Below are 21,610 nucleotides of genomic sequence, written 5' to 3'. Positions count from 1 at the left end.
CACATCTTATAATGAAAAAATTAGATGCTAATGTCTTTGCTGTGCTACACTGTTGTATCAGTGAGAGTTAGGTTGTGTTTCATTTCAAGCATTCTCAAAAAATACAGATAATTACAGCTTTTACTAACAGCACTGCGGCAAATGTGAATTCACTGGTGGGCTTTTAAGCCTCACCTCAGCATGTTTGATGTAGGAACAAACATAACAAGTACTCTAGTATTTTTGCCAATGCTTTTCTGTACAAATTGTATTAAAAGCATAGATTCTTCTGGTCTTCCATGCAGAAAGTATGGTGAGAATAAATCTGATATCAAAATGACTTCTTCAGGTGTCAGAGGTTTATTTAGAAATGTCCACTACCTGTATTTTTTCTTATTTACTTGCAGTGGGTCATAACAACCTGCAGAGAAGATATGCAAAGTACGTCATCCCTATTATTTCCATTCCTGGGTTATGATAGAATTTGGCACAGAATTTTAGATCAGTTGCAAAAAGTAATGCTGGGCCACGCATATTCAGATTGATCCATGATCCCAGGCAGCTGTATGGGATTTGGTAATTTTCTTTAATAAGTAAAGGAAAACTGCATGTATTATGGAAATGAGAATTTAGTGAGACAAAGCGCAGGTCCAGTTCCTTTTTGACTACTACACAGAGATATTCTAACATATCAAACGAGAAGAATTTCTAAAGAAGTAGACCTTTCTGAGCTGGAGAAGAGATAGATGAAATAGAAAAGATAGAACTAAAATCTGCAGCAAAATACTGCCTCTAAAGGAAGATGTGGTGTTTTTTTTTTCTTTCACAGAAACAAACCAACAATTACTGTGCGATTCTCCAAACTGGAAATTTGCAAAAAGCTGTGTAGCATGGTTTTCAGTAGTATAAAAAGCAAAAGCTCTTCAGGGTTTCAAGTACATCTTTGCAACAGCTGTTAAAAAACGTAGACATGCAGATTGTTCCATTGTGTGAAAACACCTTCATTTACTACTTATTTGTCATACAGGGAATAAACTAGCAGTGACGACTGTTGGAAAATTTTAGATGAATAAAAAAATCCTCCAAACCAGGAAAAATACTGTGTTATCAGGTAGCTGCAGCTTTGCTGTGTGAGCTTATTATTCACATAGTGACACATTTAGAAAAATGTGTCACTTAAGGCAGGGATGGCTTCTTATTCTAAAAAGCCATTTGCCTAGAGCAGTCGCTCATGTGCCACATACAGGATTTTTATGCTAACACTATTAAAAAATTTCCCTAGAAAATTTTCCACCTCCTTTGAGTAAATACAACCGATGTCCCTAACTGTCTCAGTTTCCTATTCCACCATAGGTTGCTGTATTTCAAAGACAAAGTTAACCAACGGCTGGTTACTAACCGAGGGCTCAAACCAATTTTTGCAGCAGTCAGGTAGAGAGTTGCCATTTAGTCTGGACCCACTGAAGTGCCAATGTAAATACAAACAAAATAAGGTCTATCAAACTTTAGATTCTCTAGCAAAACAACGGAAAGGATATGAAGAACTACGTCTTGTCTACTGTCTGTTTCCCATATGTGTGGTGATCGGCTCCCTGGAAAACAAGAGGCTGGGCTGGTCCTGGCTGTGCCCATGAACTTGCCAGCTGAGTGCTAGGTGGTAGCAAGGAGAGCACTAGAGAAAAGCACAGACCCATTGACCCAGCACCACCGTTCTCGTGTTCTTCATGCCTATGAGGCCTGTTAGCCATTGTACTTGTATTTATTCTAACACGGGACATCAGTCAACAGTCACAACACCGGTGGATTACCAGCACTTCCGTCATATGCTTCACATATAGTGTTACAGGAGAAATTTACACAGACATGGGTACCACTAGGTTTGCTTTAATCGCCACTCAGAGCTGGGCCACCGCCCCAGCGAGTGGCAGAGAGCAAAGGGATACAGCACAGCTTATACACGCTTATCAAATCATTAGTCAATGCTCGAGGTTTTTAGAAGTTTCCTTTGGTCTTGTCCGTTCTGCAAATCCATCACCTGACCCTGTCCCTGTTGATTCATCTATTTGCTTCCAGTCTCTGCCTCGGTTCCAAGCTCCTCCTCGGATCGTGATCTTTCTGCCTGCTTTAACTCACACACTCCTTCAAGCACACTTAGTCTTTGAACAAGCAATTCCTATTCACATATACTGATTTTTTTTCTCAAAACATCTGCATGTCTGCGAGCACCTGTGTGCACAATTTGATCATCTGTTGTTTCTCTGCTCTCCCACTGATTAACTGGACTGGGTGTTAAACCAGCCTTGGATTCGGGCTACGCTAGGGACAGGGCCTGGTTCTGCCACTTTAGCTGCTTTAGCACTTTAAATTTCTGAATTCAACACACATTTTCTTTAACAAGCAATACCAGAACAATGGAGAACAATTAACAATGGTTTGGTCACTGCCGTGACAAAATAATGACAATTATTATTTCTGGTGTAGGTTGCTGTATGTCATATTTATGAAACTAGGATTTGCCGGAAGAAAAATGTTCTATTTCACACCCACAGATGAGCTCCCAGAGATAGGCATCCACGTTTTAACAAGCCTTTACATCAAAGGCTGTAAACGAGTGTCAGTCTGCACAACCAGCTGGGAATCTTGTGTTGTTCCAGGCCCATCTTTTTGTCCCATTCAATACCTTGTCTGTGTGATTTGCCTTTTGTCTGTCCTGTGCTTTCCTGCTAAAGACTTTATAGGCTTCAGTCTTCTGATACTGCTCCAGCTCCCGCATCTAATGCTCCTTATCTCTATCTGCTCCATCAAGGTATTGCTGAAACAAAGAAGTCCAAGAGTACCAGGGAGTTGCCTCCCCTTCAGGAGGAAGGGAAGAGAAACAACTTGCCAGATGAAGTGCTGATCCATTTCACCTATGCAAACAGGAAAGGAGCGAAGAAACAATGAGAATGTACGTGAGATGCAAAGACACAGGATTTCTGGATAATATTACTGTATTCTGGCGTGTGTCGTGTCCATGTCTCACCACCACCACCACCCCGGGTTTTTTTTAAATTCAAATCACTGTTCTGTTAACCCTTTTGTTTTTAGATCAAGCTTTAACGTTCAGACCTGTAACAGTGGGGTTCCAATACGCCCTTGGTTTTTTGCCCCACAGACAAAAATGCACTACCATTCTACAAGCACACACTTTTCCCATCTGAGAGGCGAACAAAACATCATGGCTATTGGAAAAGAGTAGCATAAAGATAAAAGAGCCTAGGTTATATCAATTTAAGCTATCTACGTTTAGGTTAAAAGAAAACTTCAGGCTAGAAAGAAAAAATATATTTCACACGTGCATAATAGCATGAGCTGAAGTGGAGAATTCTTTAGGGGGACCGATGAACTGAAAACCATTTAAGGAGTGGTCACAACACTGTCTAAAGGGATCATTTCCAGAAAAAAAAAAAAAAGAGTTTAAAATTCAATGGAAATAAGTATTCAATCAGAGTGAACAGTAGTCACTGGGTATGCCTTTTATTTTCATTACATCATCACAACAATACATGCAATAGTTATACATTTCATGCATTTGCAAACCTGTTTTGATGCTGCTGAGGACACAGTTAACATTCTAGATTGGGGTGCAAATTTAGTGGTGCTGGGTTTGCATTTCTTTTGGACACTGTATTCTTCCAGAAGACATTAATTCTTCTCTTCTGCCTCCAGCAATGTGCTGCCGACAGAGTACAGTAACCGACTCAAAAACAGCAGAAGTTTTTCCTCAGCTTGTGTCTTGGATGGATTGTTTTGAATCAGTAAGAAGGAGTTCTACTGTACTACCTGTAAGTAGATGTCCTAGGTTTTCTAGCACAGATCCATACAGTTCTAGAAATATTTCTTTATATTTTTATATATATATATTTCTTACAAAACTTAAACAAGAAGAATGATTTTTAGGGGTTTTGCTCTATGACTATAGTAATGGTCTTTTTCTAGGGGAGACTCACCATTTGGTCAGCTCAACCAGTCCTTACTTCAGTCAATTCCAGTCAGTTCAGTGGTCCTTATGCTCACCACCCACAACAAGAAGTAGCAGGACTACCAGGCTGGAAGAGGGGAAGCGCCAGACTTTCCCTTCAACTGTTGTATCGGACAACTAGTTTGCTAGTTGCTGCAGCGCAGACACTTTTCCCTTGGACTGTGGGACACTAACCCACACACGGTAGTATACTATGACTCCACCACTTGCTTCAGGAGAACGACTTCATATTCGTTAGCTAACCAAAACCAAGCTTACTCAGCTTCAACAAGAACGTTGGGCTGTTGTATTAGGGATGGGGGCTGCCAAGCAGCAGTGGCCTTCAGTGCCAGTCGAAAAGGGCAGGAGAAACTGAAGGGAAGGAAGTACTCAGCAGCCTTTCCCTGACCTGCTATAGGCTAGACTCACCGTTTTACTCAAAAAGGGACAGATGCCCTGGGGATTTAAAAAGCAGCGCACAGAATAGAGATTTGAACTCAATCTCCTTCTTCCTAGATTAAAAATAAATAAATCAATCAATCTGTCTCAGGCATGATAAGAATATGTTAAGGGCAAGGGGTAGAGGGGCAGAATGTCTTACTCTCTTCCCCCCCTCTCCCAGCAGACAGAAGCAGCATTCTCACTACAGATGTGTTACCAAATCAGCGGCTTTACCTTTGACACACACCCTCAGTTACGGTTAACATGCTATGGCTATGCACCATTTTATAATATCTCTGTATAAGTTACATTCTACAAGCTTAGTGAAAAGAGACAAAAGGAACCCTTGTTTTTTGCATCCCCCCACTTTTCATCCAGCCATCATAAAAACTCTTAAGCATTTTGTCCTTGAAGTATTTTCAAAAGCTTAAATGTCCTGATAAATTCATGTGATACCCTCAAGTTGCACTGTGACTTAACTACTGCTTTGCTGTAATCTCCCTGGCAGTGAGGCACAGATGGTCCATTAGAAATTACAAGGTGCTCTCTGGAAGGCGTTCCAGAAGGAGACCCACCACTGCCTGGGTCTTCATTCGCCTATCAGACCCTGCAGAAGGCCACAGCAGTCCCAATTAGAAGGCATTACATGATGACTGAAAGGTGGGGAAAACCGTTTTCCCGATGTAACGTGTGTAGAAAATAGAACATGTAACTCTCCCTGTCCCACCCATTGTACGGATCTCAGCTTGCTTTCTAGGGCTGGCAATGCTTTAAAACACTAAAAGTTTATTCATGTTAACCATCTCCTCCTTCAGTAACCTGTCCTTTCAGGTCTGCTTGTCTTAAGACACCAGACATTTATATACGTGGATGAGTTTGTAAAATAAGCAGATGTGCAAAATCCTTGCAGGAGCTCTGACATCCTGCTGAGTTCTCCTCAGCCACAGTGGATAAATGTCTGCCCCATCCTTCCAGTGACTTCGGCCTTGGGAACTGGTGGGTCTCAGCTGTGTCAGAGTTAGGTACAACAGAGTTACACCCCAATGAAAAACGTCAACCCTGGGATGTCTCACCAGAGCAATCCCACCTGTTCTGCCTGGATTCTGGCACTGTCTAGAGGATACAGTTCTCCTCAGTCACACCTGGATGAGATGCTACAGCCCTACCAGGGTGCATTATTTGAACGCTGGAGGACCTGCGCCCCTTACTTTGAGATATATTCCTAATCACAACTTTAATCAAAAGCCTCTGTTAACTTCCTCACTAAACAATATTCCCATTTAACAGTAGTCATAATCAGTCCAACAAGGAAAAGGGAGTTTAATGGTACCCGCTGCTCCACAGGAGGCAGTTTACTCCGTTCATTGCCCAGCATCCTGGTGATTTGAAACATTTGAACATTTGAAAGATGGACAACAGGCTGCGCTACACACCTGGGCTCCTCGTTCTTCTTGCCTACTTGGATTTCCTCAGTTGCCCACCCCTGAGAGCTCTCCCTCCAACTTTATCCTCTTTCTGCCTGGCTGCCCGCCCCTCCCCTCTTCACAGCCAATAATACATTTCTAATACAAAGTCCTGCCTTCAGTCACCAGAGTAATATTTGCAGTCAAACTGTGGCTCTTAGATCACAACAGATTTCTTTGGGTTTTGTTGGGAAAAAATACCCGATTGCAGTGTGTTCCTGTGTATTGTTCAAGGAAGAACAATACCTGAGCCTTTTTTATGTGTTAGGAAACAGAAATCCTCGTGAACAGCTGCTGATAGTCAAAGGTGCTCAGCTGAGAAAGATGACGAGAGGTCATCATCTGTGCAGATGCCTGCTGGTGGCAGGCAAAATTTCATACTTTTGGGTTCAATCTAGACAGGTCTAACTGTATAACAAAATAAGTTAAAGGCGTATTTCATGTTCTTAGAACTTTCTTCATGCTCATTTAACTGTTTCGTTAGGGCATGGTTGGACAACTGCAGCAGGAGCTTGCTGATGCACTTAAAAAGCAATCTATGCCAGAAGCTTCACTTGAAGTTACTACGCGCTACCACAGTGACCTGGAGAGAGACAAGCTGCGCTTGCAAAAGGAGTTGGAAAAAAAGGTGAAAACTAAGGTACTTAATGTCTGTAACTATATGAATAAATCTGAGTGTAGCTGTTGAAAGTAGGAGCGAATGTTGTCCTTTTGCACCACCTTTTGCAGTGTTCTTACGAAAACTGAAGTATAGAGGGAACCAGAGGAGCTTTGCAGGAAAGCTGTAGGGTGATTCTGTGTGTGTGTGCATGTCATCTTATCCCCCAAAGTTGTAACCTCATCCTGTCGCTTCTAGAGTATTCCTTCTTCCCACCAGCTCCAGCTGCTGTTCTTGGTTATGGTTCCTAAGGTGTGTTTTACACTCCACATCAACCTTGGCCATAGGTCTTGGACGGGGAGAGGCGAGCTTAGGCCTGTTTCTGTGTAAGTTACTGCATTCTCCTGCGCTCTTGTCTTTTCCGGCCACCTTACTTTTTCTTCTGCCACTGTTGCTTTCACAGACGCAGAAGCAGAACATGCTGGCTCTGACATCCAAGGACTTGCACAGCATGTGGGAGGAGCACTTGAAGTCAAGATCCCACCTTGAAGAGCGCGTTGCTCAGCTGGACGAGGAGAAGGCTGAACTGTTGCAACAGGTGAGCCCAGAAAATTCTCCAGGCACCGAGCCAATACCCAGGAGAACCACATGCACCTTCTGGTCAGGTTCTTACATATCATTGTCTTCTGTTATCCCTGCCATTCAGGCTGCGAGTACCTTATCGTTTGGGGGTCATGGAGGAAGCAAATAAAAGCTAGATGGGTGTCTTTGTGTAAGTTCTGGAGTGGCTCTGTTGGGAAGAGTTCCCAGTTACTCCCTCTCGGAAGAGAGGGGAGTAATGCCACCATCACTCGGAACAGCTCTGTGCAGTTGGCCTTGCCCAAGGTCACCCCCTGAAGCCTGTCTCAGGCACGAGTTGAGCAGGAGGCAGGTGGGGGTTTGCTTTTCAGAATGGTGTCTTTGCTTCCCAGGGCACAATGCAGTGTGAGGTGATGCGGAAAAAATGAATGCAGCAACTTATTGCTGTTGCAGAATGGATGAAAGAGAACACTATATCCACAGGACCCATCAGCACCCTCTTATCTTCAAAGCCTGAAACTGAATTTCAGCCCAGCCAGCTACCAAGTCCCTGCCAACTAAAACTGGGTAATCACGGGGGGGAGGGTAATACCATTCTGAAACATTTAATATTGCACAGGAACTGTAGGGTCTCCTGGTCTTGGCTGGGGAGTGACCTGTAAAAAACCCAAGTTTTTGTGGCTGAGCATGCGTGCACTTGAAAAAGGACTAGAGAAGAAATACTTCCTCCTGGAAAGAGCAGAGATGGATTGTGTTTACTCTGTACTGCCACCTTGTAAATAAAATCCTGCCTTTCTTCTAATGTCTGGAAGAAAACAAATACACTCAATTAAAAAAATGCATTTTGCTCTCCATTCCCCCATTAAATGGTCAGACTGATTACAGAGTTGCTCTTGAAATGGCTGCTGCTCATAGCCATTTCCCAAAACTCATAGAATTCGGGTTTTGCAACCTGAATTTACTTGGCTGTGTTTTCAGCAAAAGTCTTTTTTCTGTCTTTTTAAAATTATTATTATTATTATAGCTCTTCCTTCTAGAGATCACATCTACAATAACGGAATGCTGCTAATACACTGAGCATCAACTAAGGAAAGTGACTGCACATCAGCCACTTTGGTCGGCGAGAACACTGCCAGAGCGAACAGGCTTGATAAAGCTGTGAAGGCTCATTCCAGAAAGGAAAATGAAGGTTTTAGGAGCTGTGCCATTATTAGCGATGAAGGAAGAGAAGGTATTTCAAAGGGCTGAATCTCCTCCCTAAAAAGTGATACTAGATTCCTGTCCTGTTGTCATCAATATTTTCAGCGCTAATCACAGTGAAGTGTGTCCCTCTCTCTGATTTAGGTTTTCTTTGCCATCTCTCCCATTTTTCACAACCTCATTGGCAAGAGACACTTCCTAATAGGAAGTAGTGTGCTGGCAAGGTGTTCCATGAGTCAAACCATCTAGGGTATACTGGACTGTGACATCACCCCAAAACCATATGGTACTTATAGTAAGGTTTCACCACGCTGAACTACTTAGTGCCATCACCGCAGCAGTACAACACGGAGGATGGTTCCCAACTTATCTATACCAAAGGCACGACCTGTCTTTTGATTTCTGGACCACGTTTCCATACCCTCAGTGCGCGTTTGTGTTCTTTTGTGGCAGTGCCAGCTCGGCCACATTTACTGGAAAGTAACTTTCTGACCCTGTCATGGCAAGGCAGGTAACTAGATGGTGCCTACAGCCCCCCCCAGCCCCCCTCCCGCTATATTAACCCTTGCTGTTTGTTCCTTTGGCATCCATTTGCCCAGGGCTAACGATGGCACACAAGCAGGACTGCTCAACAAGCTAGGAGGCAAACTGCTCGCAGAGCTGTTTTGGCCATAACTCCCTGACGAGATGCCCTTGCCCTGAACGACAAGCGCTTTCCCAGTTGGAGCCATTTGCTTTTAAAACCGACTCGCCCGAGCCCCCCAGCGTGCTCGCAGCGCGGGCCCCGCCGGGGCCAGCGGGGAGCTGCTGCTGCCCGGTACGCCGGCACCCCCCGGGCTTCCCGGCAGCGGCCCGAGTGCTCTGCGGGGGGCGCAGCGCCGCCGCCACCCGCCGCGCCTCTCGCTGCCCCCGGCCCCGCTCGGCAGCGCCGCGGCCGGGCACCGCGCAGGAGCCGCCGGGCACCGCGGGGCAGGAAGTGACGTCACTCGCGCGGGACACGCGCCGGAGCAGACCCCGCCCCCGCCAGCAGAGCCCGCGCTGAGGGAGGCGCTGCCCGCCGCTGCCGCGCTGAGGAGCAGCCTGTGCGCTCGGCTTCCCGCCCCTCTGGTGGTTCGCTCCGTAGACAGCCGTACCGGGCCGCTGCCCGGGGCCCCGACCCCCCGTCCCTGCCCCGGGGGCCCCCCCGATCCCCCGATCCCCCTGCCCCGGGGGCCCCCCGATCCCCCGATGCCCTGCCCCGGAGGCCCCGATCCCCCGCCCGGGACCCCCGATCCCCCGGCCCCGCCCGGGACCCCCGATCCCCCGGCCCTGCCCGGGACCCCCGATCCCCCGGCCCTGCCCGGGGCCTGCCGCAGCCCGCCGCGTGCCTCCCGCCATCTCTTCCCTGAGGCGGGACCGTGCCCGCGTCCCTGCCGCGGGATGAAGAGGTTTTTCGGGTTCGGGAGGAAGAAGAAGGGGCGGCCGGCAGCGGCCGGCAGCTCCGCCAAGCCCTTCCCCACCGGTGCCTACGAGCTCCGGCTGCAGGACCTGGGCAAGCTGCACCGTGCGGCCGCCCGTGGCGACCTGGGTCAGGTGCGGCAGAGACTGAAGAAATGCGGCATCGACGAGCGGGACGCGGCGGAGCGGTAAGCGGCGGGGGGCAGCAGCGCCGGGCGGTGCTGGGGCGGGGTGCGGGGGGGTTGCGGGCAGCGCCGGGACCCGCAGGTGCAGCTGCAGCCGCCGGCAGCTCAAGGGCGCTGGGAGCGAGCGGCAGCATCGCTGCGGGGAGCCTCAGCCTGGGCGGGGAGCCAGGCCTGTGCTGCCAGGAGCCCTTGGAGTCGGCCGAGCATCCCCCGTCTTGCCCCGGCCCCCTCCGTGCCCTCGTTCCCGGGGGTGCTGCCTTGCCTGGGGGCGCAGGAGCGGCAGGGGGCCGGCAGCAGCCTGGCCGGGGGGGTTGCAGAAGGAGCCTCAGGGCCATTCTCCAGGCAGGCTTGGAAGGCAGAGTGCATGCACCTCCGAGGCCTCCGCGTGCGGGGTTAGTAGTTGAGCTGAGCAAGCTGCACTGCCTCAGCTGGAGTAAAAGAGGGTAAGCACTGCGTTTAGGAAAGGGTAAATGTGCTGTGTATTGGTGCTGTGTGGACGGTTGCCTGATGTGCCCTTTGTGACTGTGATGTTGCAGCCAAAGCAACATCAGTCTGATTTTAGGTGGCAGTTACTTTGCTGTTTGCTCTGTGGCCTTGGTACAGCTAATTAGTGCCTTGGTTTGGAAGATCTGGGCAGTGCCATGCAGAGGAAGCTGCTGCTTCTGGCAGGTGTTAGGATGTGTGCTTTTGAGTCAAGCACAGCAAGTACTTGGCAGTTATATCTTAGGGAGAAGCCCTGGGCTGCAGCATAGCTCCTCATGATCCACCGTAAGCATAAGGGAATCAGCTGAAGGTTTTGGGTCTTGGATGTGTCGAGCTCTTAATGCCTTTTCTGGAAGACTCTGAGTCAAAACATCCATGACATTCAGAGGAGACGCTGGTTTAATCAGAGTACTTCAGCATCCTGGGCTGTCTTTTCTGAAGTCTGGACTTTTGCCAGCCAGCTAGCTTATTGCCCTGAAAACACCTGAAACTGTCTAGATTTGTAGGAAGGCAATGAAGAGTGCAGTCAGTCAGCACGTGGGCTGTGTGCCTGTGTTGCCAGCCAGTATTTGTTTATGCAGCTGCAGGTGGGGGATGCCTTTTAAGGTGGCTTGAGTGCACTTTTGTGCATAATTCAGCTGCCAGAGTCAAGGTGCCCGATGGCATTTATGGAAATAGTTCTGAAAGTTTCTCTCTTTTTCTTCTTACTGCTTACTGATTCAGTCAGCAGTCAGTCACCAGCTCTTAGCAGACCCTGGTATGAATTTTCGCTAGTTTTTGCGTTTCAAGTTCATCTTGTCTAGAAAGCTTCTTTTCCTCTGAAGGGTTTCCTTCTGTGTGCCAGGCAATTATCAGTGTTATAACAGGACAAATAAAGTCACAAACTGTAAAAAACCAAGCCGGGGGCGGGGGGGGGAGAGGGAGGGAAGAAAGAAAAGGCAGCATACTATGATGAGCACTGTGGTGGTTTTGCCATGATAATGCCCAGTGCTGAAAAGCGAGGCTGAGAGCAATTCGGTGGCCAGAGCCTGCCTACTTGCTGCAGCCACTGCACTCTGTACCAGCCATGAGAGTTGCAAGGCCACCTGTGCCCTCTTAGTGCTTGTGGGTGTGATGTGTGTTGTGAGTGACCACCAGATGCAGTTGCATTTCAGGGCTTCGTGTTGGAAGACTTGGTATCATTGGAAATAGAGGTGAAGAATAGGAAATAATGCAAAGTAACGGCAAAAATGTGCGCATTGGTTGTATGAATATCTCAGTTTTGCTGCTCAGGATTTCCAAAAGCAAAATCCTGCACCAGGAACATGGCAAGGATCACACCAACAGGTTCCTTCCATAAAGTGGGTCCTGTAGCCCATAAGACCTCCCGAAAGTGTGCTTGATACAGCATCAGTTAGGAGCAGGCAGCTTTCAGAGGTGGTCTAGCAAAACCTTCAGCCTCACTGACAGAGACGGGCACAACTCTGTAGTTGGAAGCACTGTGGGCACAATGCCAGCTAGTCATGGATCCTGGGTCAGAGCTCATCGCTAAGGGAGATTGACCCTGTCAGCTGCCTGTCAGACTGAACTCCAGCGCTCTCATTGCTTGGCTTGTAGCTGCTGGGTTGTCGGCTCAAGGGCCATTCAAAGTACGTACTGCCAGCCTGCTGTTTCCCAGTGGGGTTGTTTCGTGGCTGCTCAGGCATCAGCAGTTCTCTTCTACTCTGTAGGTGATCAGCGTAGCATTGCAGGAGCAGGAACAGAATCTGGGCAGTGTCCCCAGGGCTGGGTGGCAAAAGAACTTCGGTGTTATGGAGGCCTCTTGCAGGGACAGGCAACCCTGAGCCCTGGTGTTCTCTGCCAGCCTGTTCCCTGAAGTGGATCTTCTGTGGAGCACAGCAGGCCTTGCTCCAAGCAGAGCCGTCTCCTGTTGACAGACTGAGAGGTTTGGTTGAGGAGGACAGCAACAAGTCCAAGTTTTCTGAAGGCTTTTCTGTTTGCAGAGCTGATAGTGACTACTTCACGTCTGTCATGCTTCCTAGTGGTTGGTAGTAGCAGCTTTCAGATGATTGTGGACTCCTTCATAACCAGTCCTGGTTAGCTTTCAGATAATCTCAGTCAGTCATTTCTTCAGAGATGAAGAATCCTGCATGTTTACATGGGAATTTCTCAAAAAGTGGTGGTAGTTGCTCTTGAGCTACTCCTCTGTCAGTGCTCCAGTCTGTTCCCTGTCTGTAGCAAGACATTACAAATTCTTTGAAGTTTTCTGTATTTCTCTCCTCCTCATCTTTGTTGCAGTGGAGGAGGATGTCAGCTGCCCTGTAGCAAGTATCTGAGTTACAGATTACTGTGTTTCTGCATCACCTGCCACTGCATTTGTGTACCTCTCCCTTTCCATTCCCACTTAGCCAGGGAGCTGTTGTGCTCCTGTCTCAGCAAGGTACCCAAACAATTGCAAGGCTAGTTGAGCTTTCCTAAATACAGAGAAGGACCTACCTGCAGTGATGTGGTTCAGAACCAGTGCTGGTGTTCCCCTCAGTTCTTGAGGAACTGTGGGATTGTTACTGCATCACCTTCAAGGGAGGAAGGTCCCAGCTGTTTTCTAGCTTGTCTTCTGCTCTGTTGGGACAGGTGTCCTGCAGAGCAGCAGGTGCTTTGCTTTTGCACAGAGTGAAGCTTGTGCTGATTTGTGCCTCTGATTTAGGGGGAAACACATGCAAGGACTTTCTGGGCAATTTCTTTCAGTATAAGTAGGCTGGTTAATTGACATCAGACCTAAGATGTTCTGTGGTTTGAAGGAGTGTTTTGGTTTTTGTTGTTGTTGTTGTTGTTGGTTGTTTTTTTTTCCCTCTGGCAAGGCTTTAACTTGAAGAAAAGAGTTTCATTTTCTTATGCTGGTCATGTATTATGGAAACACAGTATTCCCTCCCTGGAGAGGACTTCCTCTGTAGTAGGCTTATTATGACTATTGTAGTTATACGTATCTGAAGGATCAGGTATTACTTTCCTGTACTCAGGATTACAGTGTTCTGTCTGGTTTGCTGCATGTTATGGGGGGCACTTTGGTGCAAGTGAGTACTTGTTTTTGTTGCAGTAGTAAGCAAGCTAGAGAAAAAGCAGAAATTCTTGAAGTGCAGGGAAACGCTAATACTCTTTATATCAAGCCCATCTACATCTCTGATACACTTCTGGCACATGAATAATTATAGAACTTAGAGGGTTGCTTGCCGTAGTTCTCAGATTCCCAAGCTTTGGTCTTTTTTGCTGTGCCACAGGTGTAGTCCTGCTGGAGGCAGTGACCAACACCTGGGCACAGGAATCTGTGCAGATTAAGTTCTAGAGTGAAGGAAACGGCACCTTACTAAGCAGGTGCTGCGGAGGGGTTTTGCTGGCCAGTCTCGGGTGTTTGGTGCGCAACTGCTGTTACTGGTAACAGAATGAGAAATCATTTCTTAAGCTTGCTTTGTGCAAAGTGAAACTTGTGGTCATATCAATTTATCACAGCCTGAAATTATTTCTCTAGTTGTCTGTTTGTGCTAATTTAATATGTTTAATTTTTAGGACACCTCTGCATCTCGCTTCTGTGAATGGCCATGTGAATGTTGTTACGTATCTCGTAGAAAACAAGTGTAAACTAAATCTTACTGACAGTGATAACAGATCGCCACTGATGAAGGTATGTGGAATATGTTATGCTCTTTCAAGTGGGGCTTGTCGACGTGCATTAAATGAGAGGTGGCTGGTAGGATTCTTTACACAGCTCTGTGTAGAAGCATGCATGTTGTAATCAGCGTGGAATAGGCATATGTTAGCTCAGCTTTGAAGGTGCTCTTATTTTCCAGCATTGGGAAGCTGGGGCAATTGTAACAGAGTGCTGGAAGTTCTTCCTTTTTTGCGTGTTGTTCCCAGGCAGTACAGTGCCAGCAAGAAGAATGTGTAGCTGTTCTGCTAGAGCACGGTGCCAACCCACATCTGGCGGATGCTGACGGCAACACTGCCCTTCACCTTGCTGTCCGATCTCCTAATACAACCGTAGCGGGGCTGTTACTTGAGCATAATGCCAATATTGATGCTCGGAATAAGGTAAATTTTTGTATTTGTTGAAGAAGTTCTTTCAAAAAGTTGTACTAGTATTTCTCTTGTAGGGTTTTTTTTTCTTTTATTTTTAAATTTATTTATCTGCCCTTTCAGGAGGGAAACACTCCGCTTATTCTTGCTATCTCTGAACGTCATGAAGATATAGCAGAGTTTCTTCTGCAGAGAGGAGCTGATGTGCATGCTCGAGATCACTGTGAAAGGTGAGTGGTTTGTCAAAACTCTGCATGGGTCTCTTTAGTATTCTTTAGGTTGGATTAATCAGAGGCATGGGAGTGAGCTCTGAAAAAAACCCGGGGAGCCACATAGCAGCTATTTCTGTGTGGCTTGTGAAAGCACATCTGCGCTTGGCTGTTGTCATACCTCAGTGGGTGCTTTCCTCGTTGAGGATTACAAGAAGGCATTGTCTGCGGTGGCCCTTCTGGCAGGAAACATGCTGTTAGCTCAGCAGCACTGCCTCAGTTTGAAAAAACATCTCCTGCATAGTGGCGTAGTTTGTATGTGAGTGTTGTCTATGTGGAAGCTTTGTCTGAAGATTGAACGTTTGGTTGTTTTGACTCCCTCTTGCATTTTATGGTTGCTCTTAATATTTAATGAAAACTGTTTTTTCTTTTGCTCATTCAGTAATGAGGAAAGTAGTTTTTGAGAGCAAACAGGAATAAAAATAATTGCAGTGTCTGTGTCAAATGATCTACTTCATAACATATTTTTGGTGTTTCAGAACCCCACTTATGACTGCAGCATCTGGTGGACAGCTTAATTTAATAAAAGTTCTTCTTCGATATGGTGCTGATCTTTTCCATAAAGACACTAATGGATGGACAGCTGAGGATTATGCCGTTACTCATGGATATTCTAGGTAAATTTTTGACTTTATTGTTAGAATAGGTTGTCAGTTGTCAGTGTGGCTTTTGAATGTTTTGGTAATAGCAGCAAGGTTTAATGGTGTGTTGAAAGCTGTCCTGAAGCTGTGCTCAGTGACGTCTTCTGATACGTATTGTTCCCTGTGTCTAGTATTAATCTGGATGTTGAAGAAAATTTCCGCCCCGAATTGTCTGTTAGATGTCAAGTTTTGATGCTAAACTTGCACCTGCCCAATACAAACTCTAAAACACGTCTGTATCCTACAGTTACCCAGAGGTAAAACATGGCAAACTGAAACGCATGTCAGTCCTCTCCTCAGACCAGCACCATTGTCCTTACTGACTTCCACTACAATCACCAGGAACTACCAGCCTTTTTTTCCCAAGATCTAACATATCCCTTTTGTTAAAATCTGGAGCGGTTTCACCCCTCTTATGGATAGCTTTGTACCTGTGCGTATCCCTTCTCTAAGGTGGTTATGTGTGCTTAACAGCTAAGCTGAAAATATTGTGCCGAGCTGGAGCTAACGGCTTCGTAGGTGTGGATATGCACCTCTAGAGTGAACATGACTGTAGTGAATATTGAAGTAGGTAGTAGCCGTGCAGTAAGTTCTGTGTGTATTACTCTCAGTGAATGCATACAAGTATATGAATTCCTACGGCTATGAATACGTGTAGGGTGGATAAGTGGCAGTTAACTGTTCTATTAAACTGTATAAGCAAGTATGTGGTTGTTTTTACCAAATATGTTTCTTCTCTTTCCCTATATAGTCTTTGTACACAACTGGTGGCATACGCATTCCGGGGAGACAGAGACGAGGGTGGTGCACAAAAGGCGACACAGTACCTGGCATTCCTCACCGGGCCGGAGCTGCTGGCTTGACGTTGGGTGCACCTGCTGTGGACAGAGGAGGTAGGATCTTTAATCACGCAGGAGCTCACGAGGAAAATCACTGTGGCCTTTTCTTTAGGGGGTTTGTGTTGTCAGCGCTCACTGTGTTTGCCGTTGACTTTAGTGGAGGCATCAGGTGGAGTAGCACAAGAAGCTTTGTGAATATGCTGACTTGTTGCTGGTTGGAGGTGCTTCTTGTCAGGGGTGAAGGCAGCTGCGGTTTGTGTGCTACGGGCCCACTTACCGGGTTGTTGTGTTCTGCCTGACAGATTGCCCATCTGTATAGGTTTTCATACCGAGAGAGAAGGGGGACAGGGAAGGAACTAGGTGAGAGTGGTTTTGGGTTTGGGGTGTGTGCTTGTACCTGTAGATGGCCGTTCAGATTGTGAAAACAAATTGCAAAAGGTTCATCCTGAGTAGTTGTTCATCTTCCTGTAGTTGGGAAGCAACAGATGAGTTAGCAGGACTGTACATGTCTTGTTGATTTCCACTGAGTTTGTGCAGTGGTGTTTTAATATTAATAGTTTCACCTGCACTGAGCTGCTTTAGTGAGTTGTCTTATTTCTCAGCATCAGTTACAGTTGTTTCTGTGTAGGTGCTGTAGAGACATACTTAGGAAAAATCGTCTTGGAAAAGTCACTTGGTTAGAAACAATAATGCAGCTTCTGTGTGTACTGTATCTTCATGGAGATAGTTTGATTCCAGTAAAAATAAATAACACTTCTACTTCCAGTAATTTTATGAAATAAACGTTAAAAAGTCCATATTAACTTGGGATCCAGAAAAAAATTGAATTGCCTTGTTATCAAAAAATTAGCTCCTTCAGTGAGTTCATTTTAAATTAAAAAAACCCAAAACACCTCCTTAATTTTTAAGATCCAGTCTATGCTTATGAGCTCATATAGCCCTAGAGGAATCTTAGAAAACTAATCTTTTAATATAGATCGAACTTCTTGTACTTTACATCTCAGGCCCTACAGTGGGAAGTTCTATCCTTTCTGTTTTTTTTAAGGGTGTTACATCAGAACTTTGTGGCAAATGGGCAGCAGACAGTGTTCAAACACAGTTTATTACTCCTTTTTTAAATATGTCGTGAAATATGAGCAAAACATGGGATATTTTTCCGAGTTCACTTTTCCCAGATTGACTCTAAATTAAATTCACCTAACTTTGTTCCTTTGACTTAGGAATAGTTATTTTGATCTAGTCAGCGATGTGTAAAGTTTCTTGATAGACTGAAGGAAGATGCGGAGGTTTTTATATTTTATTTTATTTTTGGAAAGGGCTTGGTACAGGTAGTTTAATCAACAAAATGTTGCTTTTACCCAAACAGCACTCTGTGGCTGCCTCCTGTGCACGTAGATAATTGCTGTGGTACCACATTGTGATGACTGACAGGCCTGGGTTATTTTAAAATATGTGGCTTGAAGAATAATACTGTTGTGTGATTCCAAAATTGATATGCCCTCAGGGAAATATGGGTTCTTGAACCAAGTGATTTGCTCGGTTCCTTGAAGACAGTAATACTACTAGCATAAGTCCACAATGTTATGGGAAATCCTCACTTGAAGAGGCATAGTAAGTGTGAAGAGCATATTTATGTGGACTTGGGAGGAGAGTGAGTGTGCTGTGTTCTCAAACTGTTCATAGTAGGGCTTGTTTTTCTTGAGTAGTACGAATCTTTTTCTCCTTGTGCTCAGTCTCCTGGAAAATGACCCCGGCCTGTTGAGTGAGAGGGATTAGTAGCATGCAGGGAACACTTGGTGGCATTGATTCTGCGGTCTCTTGCTTGCACCCACAAAGCGCAGGTCCTGCATCCTGAGTCCCTTTGACAGGCTGCAGTAAAAGCTTTGAAGCCCCTGTTAGAGGAGAAGCTAGACTGATCTTGAGACAACGGAGGAATACCCACTTTGAATTCTTTGTTTTAATCTTGCTCTTCATTCCTATTTTTCTGGGATCTTCAATGTAGTCCTTCCTCCTTTTGCTACTTTTGCACTTGTTGAACATTGTTCAAAATACTCGCCTCTAGTGAGCAAGTCGGTATATTTAAGAAGTTGGCTCATGCTTATTTGAGTGTATACTTTTTGTCAGAACATGAACCTTTTTGTTGATTAAAGACAGACTTGCAAAAACCTCCAAATGAATGGCTTCCACCTCTAGCATATCGAATGACAGACTTTTCAGATTTGAAGTTGAAATTTCTTTGGCAAAAAGTAATTATGCATTTTTTCTAAAAGCGAGGGTTCAGATTTCTAGTATGTCTTCAGTGGCAGCTTTTTTTAGCTGCTGCACTGCATATTGGTGTATTGTTCCTACAGAAACCATTGGTTTTTCGTCATAGAGCTCTTGGAAAAGAAACGAGTGCTTCAGTGTGCTTTATATCTGCTGTATCACCTTTTAAGAAAATTGAGAAATGGAGAAGGAATGAGAAACAGTCTTGAGGTCCTTTTTTTAACTCTTACATGTGTGTTTTTGATAGGAGTCCTCTTGCCACATCCATTCCACGTATTTGTGGTAACATCAATATAAGCAGGACTCCCTGTTGCTCTGAGGCAAATGTTATGGCCTTGTCACACAGACATTTGGTGTTGGGTAGCTGCAATAACAGAACCACACCATTCTTACTAAGTAGGATGGGTAGAGCAGGCGGATGGTGATTTATATTCTAAAGCTTCTGTTCCACAACACATAGACACGCGTACACACACAAGCACACATGCATGACACTCACACCAGTCAGTGCACCCGTTCTGGTCCAGTTGTGGCCTGCCCTATAGCCCTGGGGGAACAGGGTATTCACTCTGACTGCTTGTCAAGCCTGCGTTCTGGCTGGTGGCATAGCTTCTCTATGTGAACAGTTCAGCATGGTCAAATCAATATATGCAGGGCTTTTACCTCAAACTGAGGTAGGAGGGGGCTGTGTTTGCTTCAGGCACCATCTGACACAACTGGCTAGTGTATCTCCAAAGTTTGTTGGCACCTACAGATTTTTGGGATGCTTAGACGGAGGGATTTTAAGTGTGCTGTATGTATAAAACACTCTACAAATACGAAGGAATTGCATTGGCAGTCAGTGCTGGGCAAGGACTAGTCAAGCTGAGAGAAATGCAAAGTTGGCAGTACAGTAAACTGCCACGAATCTGTTCCAGTGTTTCAAAATATTGGAATATAGGTATTCTACAATGGAGCAAGTAAATTAAGTTACACTGTTTGACACTGTCCCTTAAGAGTAGAGTTCTGTAGGTTGTGATAGGTTTGGCTTCTACTTCTTGTAACTGTAGAGTAGGCTGATGGTCACAGTACATTCTCCCATTGCTACAGCTTTGTTAATGTACTGGTTAGGTTTTCCAAATTTCTGGGAATTCACATTTATTCTGGTGTCCTTGTTTGGTCTGTCCTTGACACGCCTTTCCCTAAATGGATATAGGAATGCCACAATCTCCTAGCCAGACATCAAGAACAGGAAAACCAAAGAAAGGTATTCCATACAGTAGCATTTCAACTATGGAACATGTTGTGTGATGTACAAATACTAACACACCTGTGATGTTTGTTATCTTGGAGGTCTCTATTCTGATGGTTTTGGTTTTATAAATTAGGTTTGAGAGCAGGCTTTGGGCGCTTTTTGTTTGCGTGTTTTGCACGGGTCCTTTATTACTGAATTGAGTGATTGCTTTGTGTCATTAGTGATAGTAAATAATATTCCTTAAAAAAAAAAAAAAGCTCTTCTGTTACTCCAAAATGAAAATGGACTTCAATTAAAGTAGAAACAAGTGACCCCTAGATACTACTTTTCTAGATCCCATTTCTACGGTAGGGCATCAAGATCTGTCTGAAAACTAGCTCATAAACTTTCTCTCTTGCTTTTTAAAGGAGAATGGGAACTGGTTTTGATCATTGCTTAAAGTTACTATCCATGGAAAGCTAAAGTTCAGATAACTTACTCAACATGATATGCCCTTTGTTTTCTTTTCCGTTTAATGATTTTGTCTAAGACCTCAGTTTGGCTGTCATCATACAACTTTATGGAAGGCCACCAATCTCCTATTTATAAGCAACTTCATTTTGTGATGATAGTTAACGAGAACTAATTATCGAGGACTTGAGGAATGCTGAAATAGATACGATGTGGAGGCTCTATTTGTTTTTTTCCTTTCTGTCCTGGGAATTGAAGAGGCCTTTTATTTCATCTTAGTTGTTGGTAATTGAGAGGTTTTCGCAGTCTTCAGGCTGGATTCCTAGAGTTCAGGTTTCTTTAGTACATCAGTGGTGTGCTAGAGTGCGCTATGGTTGAGTTTGCAACATGTGCATCTGGGCCACGCTGCCGTTCAGAGGGATCTTGACAAGCTGGGTAAATGGGCTGTCAGGCCTGTCTTAACAGAATTCAGCAAGGGCAGGTGCCAAGTCCTGCACATGGAAAGGAACAACCATTTGCTACAGCACGTGCTGGAGCTGCCTGGCTGGAGAGCTGCTTTGCTGGGAATAGCCAGAGGGTCTTGGCAGAAAGTGAGCTGAGAATGAGCCAGCAGGGTGCCCTGCCGGCTGAGAGGGTTAACGGTGTCCTGGGCTGTATGAAGAGCAGCATAGCCAGGGGACTGAGGGAGGGGATTGTACGCTGCTACCTGGCAGTCCCTGGGTTGTGTCCAGCTCCCTGGGTATAATTTTGAGCCCCCAGTGCAAGAGAGAGTGGTCTTTCATCCGTGAGCGAGTTCAGTGGAGGGCCATCAAACTTTGCCAGGAGCAGGACTACTTGCCTTTTGGGGAGAGACTGGGGGAACTGGGCTTGTTCAGTGTAGAGAGGAGATGACTTTGAAGGGGACCCAGCAGCAGCTTGCAGCACGTGTAAGGAGAAGACAGAGACAGGTGCCTCCCAGTGGTGCGTGACAGGAAGCAAAGGTACAAGAGGCATAAATGGAAACAAGAGAATTTCTAATGGAATGTGGGCAGCTTCACCATGGTGAGAACAGTAAAACAGAGAGGTTGTGCAGTCTCCCTCCTTGAATGGTTCAAGATCAGACTGGATAAAGCCCTGTGAGCCTTATCTGACCTCAGAGCCGAGTCTGCTTTGCGGAGGCGGTTGGCTGAGAGACTTGCCGAGGTCCCTTGTGACCTGATTTATCCTGTGATCCTGTGTGCCAGTTGCTGTCTTAACATGGATGAAAGCTTGGAGCGTAGTATAGATTGCCCTGGTTACGCCTGTTTTGCCTGTTGAATACCCTTTTTGGTGCAGCGTAGAGAAGTGCTGGGGATTCTTCTACCTGAGGATAAGCTTTAGATCTTGGTTATGCTTTTTGATGTTTTTTACCTTCTCAGGATAACCTGTAACTGGGTAGAGCACCAGCTAGTAGAGTATATAAACCAGTAAAATCTGTCAACAGTGTGTGCTTGTGTGTGCAGTATGAGTACTTCAGCAGTT

The 21,610-nt window shown here is 45.7% G+C and overlaps 1 pseudogene; it reads left to right on the top strand.

Moving 5' to 3' along the window:
• Positions 1–21,610, top strand: part of LOC129783351 (ankyrin repeat domain-containing protein 26-like) — a 52,167-nt pseudogene that overhangs the window by 9,933 nt on the left and 20,624 nt on the right.

Source organism: Falco peregrinus, unplaced genomic scaffold (assembly GCF_023634155.1).
Source record: "Falco peregrinus isolate bFalPer1 unplaced genomic scaffold, bFalPer1.pri scaffold_35, whole genome shotgun sequence".
Lineage (NCBI taxonomy): Eukaryota > Metazoa > Chordata > Aves > Falconiformes > Falconidae > Falco > Falco peregrinus.
Note: the sequence above shows the minus strand (reverse complement) of the source record. Positions and strands in the feature narration are given on the sequence as shown.